This window comes from Lytechinus variegatus, chromosome 6 (genome assembly GCF_018143015.1).
Source record: "Lytechinus variegatus isolate NC3 chromosome 6, Lvar_3.0, whole genome shotgun sequence".
NCBI lineage: Eukaryota > Metazoa > Echinodermata > Echinoidea > Temnopleuroida > Toxopneustidae > Lytechinus > Lytechinus variegatus.
This window is the reverse complement of record NC_054745.1, coordinates 5,113,767-5,123,986: the sequence shown is the minus strand read 5'-3', so window position 1 is coordinate 5,123,986 and position 10,220 is coordinate 5,113,767. Positions and strand designations below refer to the sequence as shown.

Here is a 10,220-nt window from a genome sequence, read left to right as displayed (position 1 = left end):
TATTTTTGGTAATCCACTCCCCTAAATTCAAATGTCATTTTTTTTGCCTGCGTCCATCCCTAAATTTCAGATGGACCATGCATCCCAAAATTTCAGATGGACCCCCCCCTAAATTTTGTTGGCTTCCGCCGCCAATGCATACAACAAATACGTTTTCAAAATATTCCCTTTATTTTTCTCCCGGTGTTTTCTTTAGCCTAAATGTTTAAAGGTTCTGTAGGTCGCCCGGGTAGGTCGTCGTCGAAAATTGATATTTCATTTGACACTTCAACCAAAACATGTTTCGAATGTTCGAAGACTAGATGCCAAGTCCGATCGTCAGCAGAGCGCGCACGTGATTCGTGTATTTGAAAATGCAACCGTTAATGAACGAAGTCGAGTCAAAGTGCTGGATCGTGCAATCGACGTCCGTAATAACTTGTTCTCAATTGACTGCCTGCCCTTTTTTGACATGTCAAGACACTTCAGGGTAAGCATTTACATGTATACTAATATTCTATATATGTCTAAATTAGCTGGAGTATCAGTAGAAATCAGAATAACCTATCACTGATGAAGTTATTTCAACCTGCGGTATTGTGCGTGCCGGCGTAAGTACCGCACGGTACGGTACGTGAAGTCGAACCCTAGAGTTGTGGCGATGACAACGGCTCTCGAGCCGTGGCGTTTGCTGTTTGGACTGTGAACATGTGAAAACTTTTTCTTTGCTTTCATCTTTAAAACCAATCATCAAACGTTGAAATACATTCTTATGACTTCTTAAATTTGATCTCAAAGAATAATTTTAGACCCTATTCTCTAATTTGTATGGTGTGGACGTTGTCAGCCATGGCATGGTGGTGGTGCTCTGCACAGTGCCCTTTCCTTGCCTTTTTCATAGGCCTAAGGCTTTGGCTTGGCCTATAACATGTACCTTCAATTCAAGTGATGTTCGTGCAGGCTCCACTTAACCACCGCTACACTGCGCTCCACCTACCCGAACCTCAACTCGGTGAACTTGTAATTCGGATACTCCGAGTTTCAAAGGTGGGAAAAATAAAATGAATAGGCCCTATTTATTGTAAAAATTACCCCCCCCCCCCACCAACAATGCATTAAAGTTTAAGGCGCTAATGCAGTTTCGCACCGGCCGATTACCAGCACACCTAATCACCAATACTTGTTACCAAATGTCATGACAAGTCTCTCAGTCACATTTCGATGTCAATACATCCACCACTTTTCAAAATATTGTGATCGGGAATGGCTGTATTTCGTCTTCGATCTCAACGTCGTTGATCGACATCGCTTCGCGGATCGCTTGGATTCACCGTGCACCGTAATGTTGATATGAACTGAAGTTAGCAACCAAATCATGCGAACATAGATTCGCATGCGGCATGCTGGCAGTTTGTTCGCCACATTTTCGCATGATTTGGTTGCTAACTTCAGTTCATATCAACATTACATTGCACGTTGAATCCAAGCGATCTGCGAAGCGATGTCTACGCCGTGTCGCTTCGCGGATCGCTTGGATTCACCGTGCACCGTAATGTTGATATGAACTGAAGTTAGCAACCAAATCATGCGAACATAGATTCGCATGCGGCATGCTGGCAGTTTGTTCGAAACATTCTCGCATGATTTGGTTGCTAACTTCAGTTCATATCAACATTATGGTGCACGGTGAATCCAAGCGATCCGCGAAGCGATGTCTACGCCGTGTCGCTTCGCGGATCGCTTGGATTCACCGTGCACCGTAATGTTGATATGAACGGAAGTTAGCAACCAAATCATGCGAACATAGATTCGCATGCGGCATGCTGGCAGTTTGTTCGCCACATTCTCGCATGATTTGGTTGCTAACTTCAGTTCATATCAACATTACGGTGCACGGTGAATCCAAGCGATCTGCGAAGCGATGTCTACGCCGTGTCGATCAACGACGTTGAGATCGAAGCCGAAATACAGCCATTCCCGATCACGATATTTTGAAAAGTGGTGGATATATTGACATCGAAATGTGACTGAGAGACTTGTCATGACATTTGGGAACAAATATTGGTGATGAGGTATGCTGGTAACCGGCCGGTGCGAAACTGCATTAGCGCCAAGTTTAATTTCTTACTCTTGACTTAGACTTGGTCTTAGAGCCAAGGTACTTAGTGCATAATGTGTGGTGGGCATGTGCCGCAGTGGGGACCCCCTTTTTTACACTAAAATTTCCATTTCAAGGCACAGCATTTTGTCTTATTGAGGTAACCGGAGGATTAGAGCAAGAAATCCAGCTTTTATTTATTGTTGATGTCTTTTGGGGGATATTTTTTACAATAAATATGCATTTTTCCCCACCTTTGCCACTCAGAGTATCTGAACGAGTTCACCGACTTGAAGTTCGGGGAAGTGGAGCGGTAATGAAGAGGAGAAAAGCCTGCTCGAACATCACTTGAGGTAGGCATGGCCTTGCTTATAAATGTAATTGTACATAGACCCTATTCAGAAGAGATGTGTTTTTTCTAAAAAATAATCCCTGTCTGAAAATTGGTAGTGATGGACACTAACCAAAAGTGGCAAATCATATATTAATTTACTATGATTAGAAAATATCTCAAACCAAAATATCGCTTCCATCTTTTCCAAACACCTTTAAATTTTGCCGCCCGATTTTGAAGGTGTCCTTATAGCTACTACACACTCGATTTATCATGGAATTTTTTTTCTTGTTCCTCAGTTCTCAGTTTTTAAAACATGTTCTATTGTTGGAAAAATATAAATGAAGGTGCATACACCTAAAAAACTGCATTTTTTGTTTTCTCTACAATTTGCAATTTTATGTACAAAATATTAATACTAAAGGAGTCGTTTGTCGCACTACAGTCACGAAGATTGTGCATTTGCCATTGAAATTGCATGTGCAATGAGTGGTGAGTACCTGAAGCTTTAGGACATGTATACCTCGATAGACTAAATAAATAATCATTTCAATTTCAGTGACATCATCTGGGACAGTTGGAACAACTCTACTCTCCACATTTAATTCAGTGTCAATCCTGATTTCATCAACATGGACTGATGGAACAAAAGTCATGCAAATATGCTGTTTTGTGTAGTGGTGAGTACAATTATCACTTTTGGAAGGGATTTTTTTTACATGAACATGAGCTCCATGTTTGATTCAGTTTATTTGTTCCAAAGTTAAAATGAGAATGAAGGAAAGTAATATAATCATTGACAGTGACTGATACTCCAACATTATTCCTGTAGATTAACCCTAAATCTCCTGGGGTATTTTGATTCTTGGGGGCATTAGGGCCCCCCTTAAGATCTCAGGCACGGATTGCGCTATCACAATGAAAATTTGCATGATGGTAGAGAGTGACATTTCCAACGCAGTTCCATTGGTAAATTTCACTGAATTCTTTTATTTTGTAGGAATTAATTTTCTAATTTATTCATGAAACTTATGTATTTTATTCATGAAATCATACTTTTTGCTCTGATTCACTAAATAAAGCTCATAGAATGCTATTTTTGGTGAAATATTCTTTATAGCATTCCTAACAATTGTGAATGAAAAAATCCTGGTACCAAGACCAATTTCTTATGTATTTTATTGCTTTTTTAATTTCTTATGTATTTCTTTTTTTTAAACAAGGCAAAATTAATAATGTTTAATCAGTAAAAGTAGAAATAATGATACGTTTCTGAATTTTTGCTAAATACCCGGTACACTATTTGCATTGGATTTGTACATGAAAAATACACTTACATTTTGACGTGTAATGTCGTAACCGCGCACCCGGGTGTCACAAATTTGGTCTCATAATTTATGCGAAACTTAAAAGTAAAAAGTCAGTGAGCGGCGAGGTCAAAAAAATTTGCGCAGCAGATATCGCAAAAATTGTCGAGGGGGGGCATTATGGCCCTCTCCCTCCCCTGGCAGAATTGGGGTTAATGAAAAATTTCAAAAGACTAGTTTAATAAATTTTTCTCTGAAATTATGCATAAAATGATGCAAAAGTGACATCTTAACAATGATAAGAGTATTGTTTGTTTTTGCAACTTAGACAATTTTTATGATGCGAAATAGACATCTAAACAATGATAAGAATAAGAGTATTGTTTGCTTTTGCAAAGACAATGACAATGATTTTATTGGACCATGTTACTCTCTTTCGGGGATTAGGGACACTATCAAACGACATTACACATCAATTATGCAATTTTACATATGTAACTAATTAAAAGATTAAATCCACATCTGGCGTAAAAGATTTTCATTGGATGAATGAGATGAGACTGCTGCATTTTATTTACAGCCTTTCTCATTGGATGTTGCTTCACAAATGGGTGTGTCTTAGAGAGATAATAAAATGAAGATGAAATTGTTCTTAGAAGAATATCAATTCAAAGGGATTTTAAGGGATTCTTTTTCAGAGATGAAATGGATCTCAAAATACTACCCCTGTTCCCTTCTATGAGTTTTTCCTTTAATTGAATATTGATTCAAATTGTCTTTATTGCACTCTTGCGCTCCTTTTTTATAGTGAAATATCTCTTCTGCAGTGTCCCCTCTTTCACCTCTTATTAAGTGCCCCATTTATGCCCTCATTTTTTTTTCTACTACAATGTTTAGACTGGTAAACAAAGGTGAATGCAATTAGCACCCTTTCATTTTTACATATTTCATATAACAGAATATGAAAGTTTTCAGCTGAGCGATTGGAATAAAATAAACTGAATAAGCAAATGTCCTCCCTCACCTGATGTTGATATTCATATCAATGGATATTGATATCGATAGTGATAATGTAGATCACTGACTTTTGGCAATATGCGATAAAAAGAATTGATAATTGAAACCATTAAGTTTTGCATGCAGATGAAATAGTTTGGCTATGTTTATTATAAGTTTTTCAATACCCCCTTTTTATTTTTTTACAGGTGTCACAAGATAAAGTACTTCCTTGATGAGTTCAGAGATGGATGATCAATCAAACATAGAATATGGTTTCTAGCAACCCTGCAGGTATCCTTCATACGCCAATGAGAGTGCATAAAGCTTGCACATATTATAAACGGTATCTGTGCTATCCCCAATATATAACAGACCAATTACATTGCCAAATTACAATGGAGCCTATCAAAGAAAAGGTAGACTCCAGCATAACGTAATATGAATATTAAAATAGAGAAAAACCAAAGAAGCACTGATAATTTCATCAAAATCTGACTAAGATAAGAAGGTTATGATATTTTGAGTTTCAAAAAACATTAATATGCAAAACACAAGTCAAATGAGGATCAAAGACGTTCTTTTGTATTTTATCATATGAAACATAGAACAGATCCATTGTCTTTGGCAGAGAGTAATTGGTCTACCGGTAATCTTATACTTAGGGGGATAATAATTTAAGAGATGCTTTACATAGGAATAAATAATTATGTAGTACAATACATTTTTCAGGAGCAACTTGGTCTGCTCATCATTAGAGTGCAGTGGGCTGATTCATAAATCTGTTAGTAAGTTAAGATTGATTTTAAGAACGACTAGTGAACCTTTCCTTTGTGCTAATTGATTATTAACCATAAATAGACTGGGCTATTTCAACACCTAAGAAGACTGGGGGGGGGGGCCTGATTCAGCCCCCCCCCCCTTATGATCTCGGTCGTCCATCGCGCGATCGCGACGGAAATTGGCACGCGCGTTACCCATGGCATTATCTACAAAATTTTAATATATATAATTCTGTGAAAAATCTCATTGCTCATTAATTTGCCAATATACATGTATGCGTAACATCATAAGTTTGCTCTAATCAATAAAATAATGCCCCTAAAATGCTACTTTTTGTTTCACATAATCTAGATAGGCATCTGATCAAATTTATTTTTAAAAAATTTCAACATCACATTTATTTTCTTAAAGATCCAGACCGGACCAAAAAATGAAACTGACAAATTATATACCAATCGAAAGCTTATAAGCTACTAAATACAGAAAGGTATGCTTTATGCATTTTCACCGCTTCCCAGCTGAGTATTTTGCTTAAGAATATTCCAATTATCGGGCTTCGAACCCCGTTTAGAAAATAGGCTTTATTGTGCTTTTCACCTGCCTCGAGACCGTGACGTCACGTTGTGTAAGAAGCGTCGTGATTCCATAGGTTTGTACACAGAAAAAATGGGTGATTTTTTTGCTTTCCAGATAACGCATTTCATTTTCTTCACTTCTATCACAGAGGGATATCACATATATTTTTTCCCACAAGCTTGAATTGATAGTTTTTGCCATATTCTATATCCTGCTTATTTGGCGCAGATTTCAATTCTATCTGTATTTAGATTATGTATAACAACTTTTCCTGACATAGCAATTTAGGCCCAATAAGAGCCAAACAAAGAAATCACAAAAAAGGTAGTGAATAGTTGTAGGTTAACAACAATTTGAACAGTGAATAATTTTGAGTTACATTTTCATCTGAAAACGAAAAAAAATGGATTCATAACATGGAAATGGAAGAAAATACCCAATGCTTTTGTACACAAACCTATGGAATCACAACCCTCCAGACACAACGTGACGTCATGATTTCCAGGCGACGTGGGGGTGCTCAATCGAAACGTAATTTGGGGGAGCAGTTTCTTTGATTTTTATTTAATATTTGTCAGAAATGGAAGGAGATATATGTAATATCTTTGGTATATTTGTATTGTATGAATCATTACCTTTATTTTAATATATGATTGTTTTTACACCGGTCAGGGTCTTTAAGCATTCTATTGTTTTATAAATTTCTTATGTATTTCTCTGTTTTTGAACTTTTTGTTTTTTATTGTTTTTTCAATGGAAATTGTCAGGGACTTCATTTTGACCATAAAAAAGATAAATTTAATTGATTTTAAGCAGTAAATGGAAAAATGATACAATCTATGAATTTTGACTAAAAACACTATTTGCATTGGATTTGTACACAAATTCACGTTTTTGAGTTATTTTGGGTCTGCATGCACTTGCAAAATGATGGGTCGTTCGCACTGATCCTTATTGTTACATACTTTAAAGGAGAAGTCCACGCCAACAAAAAGTTGATTTCACTTAAAGGAGAATGAAACCATTGGAACAAGATAGCTTGTGTGAAAACAGAAAAATCAAAGAAACAGATCAACAAAAGTTTGAGAAAAATCAGACAAATAATGAGAAAGTTATGAGCATTTGAGTATTGCGATCACTAATGCTATGGAGATAGCAAATTGGCAATGCGACAAAGATGTGTGATGTCACTTGTGAACAACTCTAGATATATTTCACTTGAATTGCCTCTTTTATCACATCTATCCATAGATCATGTGTTCTTTCTACATGAGGGCATGTAATACATATTTTTTAAGAATACTTCATGGAGAAAAGAGTTTGTATCATCATAAGAAAAAGCAAAAAGAGACATTTTGAGGGTATTTTATAGTCCACCAAAGGGAAAGTTGTTCATCAGTGACATCACACATCCTTGTCGCATTGCCAATGGGAGGATCTCCATAGCATTAGTGATTGCAATATTTAAATGCTCATAACTTTCTCATTACTTGTCTGATTTTTCTCAAACTTTCTTTATTCTTATTCTTTGATTTTTCTGTTTCTACACAAGCCTATTTGTTCCAAAGGTTACATTCCCCTTTAAAAGAGAAAATTTATTTTATGTGGTATTTGATTTACTCATTTTAGTTAAATTTTTGATACTTGTAAGCAATTATTTCTTATATATCAGCATTCAAAATATTCACGCAGTACAACTCATGCTACACAATATCGAGAAATATTTTAACTGGGTCAGGCTCTGGTGTCAGGAATTTCACTCATGTATGCAAGTGAAGTATTCATCTTAAACTTGGGTGTTTTTCATTATTATGTATATATGGAAAACTGCTGTTACCAAGGTGAAACTTTTAAGCGACAATCACAAACCATACTTAGTTAAAATGAATACATGTTGCTTACATCCAAATAAATATGAGCTCCCATTTGAGTATCGCTGCAAATCTGGTATTATTTTCACAGACATATTGTTCAGGGTAAGCCATTTCTTGTTTAAAATAAGGTACTTGGAAGCCATATTTCTTGGACATCAGTATTGTATTTACCTGAATATCACCGACTCTACATGGGTTTATCAGTCTAACACTATCATTTGGTTTACCATCAGTTCGTCCACCCACCATTTTTTCTGAATAACCAATTGGTTTAATTGCCATACCATTTGGTCTAATTGGACTAAGTGTAATAAGTGTTAATCGGACAAAATGAAGGAAAAGAAAATTGGTATTAGACCAACTGGTTATGAGATGAAATGGTCATAGACAAGCTGGTGATTAGAAGATTATTGGACCAAATGGTTGTTAGATATTTCGTTGATGGACCAATTGTCATTTGACTAAATGAGGTAGGCCATGATCACAGTGGACGAGTTGGCAATAGATGAATAGGCAATTTATCCAAATTGTATCTCTGTATTTGTTAACAGACATTGTAACTGGTTTCATAGTTCTTTGACCAGACACGGAATGGGGGGGGGGTGCCAATTCTGAAAGCCAAATTACCTTTTTTTTTAGCTTGTCAAACTTTTGGGAAAGCAATCCGCACCCTGTAAGAGTAAAATCCAACTTGTTGTATGTTGTATTTACAAGAATACACCACACACTGTATTCTTAAAGGAAAAAAAAGTTTTGTTACGCGATTTCTTGAATTAATAAAATATTTGTAACTGAGTTCATAATTGAAATAAGTATTTGATTTATCGTTTAATGTGTACGTGTGACTGTGTGTATGGGTGTTTGTGTTTTGTCTGTTCTTGACAAGTCTTGGACCTACAGTCAATCTTGCAATCGTAAAAATATTGGAACTGATCAACCCATGATTTGTATTTTGAACTAAGCTAGGTTAACTGTACGTTCGAGTTGTGTTTTCATGTACAATTTCATATGTAAATCATTATCACGTCAAAATAAGTCAAAATTCCGTCATTATGACATCGTAGTCGACTATTAAAGACCTTAAAATCATGTCCAGATGACGTCTAATACTGGTCATAAATATGTTATAAAGTGACTATTAATTACGTCATAATCACGTCATAAAGATGTCATAAGTGACCATTAATGACATCATAATCACGTCAATATACGACGTCATTCTGACGTATAATACTGGTAATGAATACGTTATAAAGACGTCATAAAGACGTTATAAGTAACCATTAATGACGTAATAATCAAGTCATAAAGACGTGTAATACTGGTCAGGAATATGGCGTAAAAACGTCATAAAGACGTCGTATTCGACTTATTAAGACGTCATAATCACGTCATTTTACGACGTTGATATGACGACGTACGTTGGTGCAAATTCTTGACTTTAAGACGTCTTTTTACGACGTCAAAACGACGTGATATTCGTCGTAAAATAACGTCAATATGACGTCTTTTTACCCAGTTTTTGCTATCAGGGTAGCGCGGCCTCCGCCGGGGAGCTCTTCGGCGCTTTTCACCAAAATTGCAGCTCATTCAACGCGATCGGAGCGGGTAACGAAAAATATGCGAAGCTTTGGAGCGAATTTCTCTCTTCTTTTTTCTCGATAAGAAGAAAATGCTATGCCTTGGAGCGGCTTTCTTTGTTCTTTTTCTCAACAAGGCAAAAATGCTATGCCTCGGAACGGAAATTTGAGTGTAAAAATGGGGGTCCCCTCCGCGGCACATACCCACTATGCATTATATACTGAGTGCCCCCCCCCCCCCCGGGCATCAGACTCAAACTGTTCGATTTCCAATATATAAAGAAGTAAGTATAAATCAGAGTAAGTTTGTAAATTGCTACTATATACCACAAGGGAAGAAACGGCAAAGAAAGGTAGAGATGGAATAACAATTATTGTGTCATCGTTGCTAACATCCGGGTCTGTTTCGTAAAGATATAACTATGGTAACTTTTAAATTATGGCCATTATAACCATGGTAACATTGATTGGGAATGACTGCTGAGTCATTTTATACTGGCCGCTATCATAATGATAAAGTTACAACTGTTTAAGGTCGGTAAAGAAACGGACCCCAGCTTCTTTCAAACTCAGGCTGCACTGTTGGATTTCAAATATATTCATCAGTAGATTATGAAATATGTTCGTTATTATACTCCAAAGGACAGAACAATAATGGGATAATGGGAAAGGAAAGATAGACATGTGAGAGTG

General features: G+C 36.5%; 1 long non-coding RNA gene across 2 annotated transcripts; it reads left to right on the top strand.

The window, feature by feature from the left end:
- The first annotated feature begins 317 nt into the window (after positions 1-317).
- Positions 318-5,531, top strand: LOC121416901. 2 transcript variants are annotated; one of them, XR_005970267.1, is made up of 4 exons: positions 318-469; positions 2,345-2,430; positions 2,971-3,091; positions 4,924-5,531. It is a non-coding gene; the product is annotated as an uncharacterized LOC121416901 (long non-coding RNA). The 2 variants fall into 2 exon arrangements; XR_005970268.1 differs by lacking the exon at positions 2,345-2,430 and having other exon boundaries at positions 324-469.
- Positions 5,532-10,220: the final 4,689 nt, after the last annotated feature.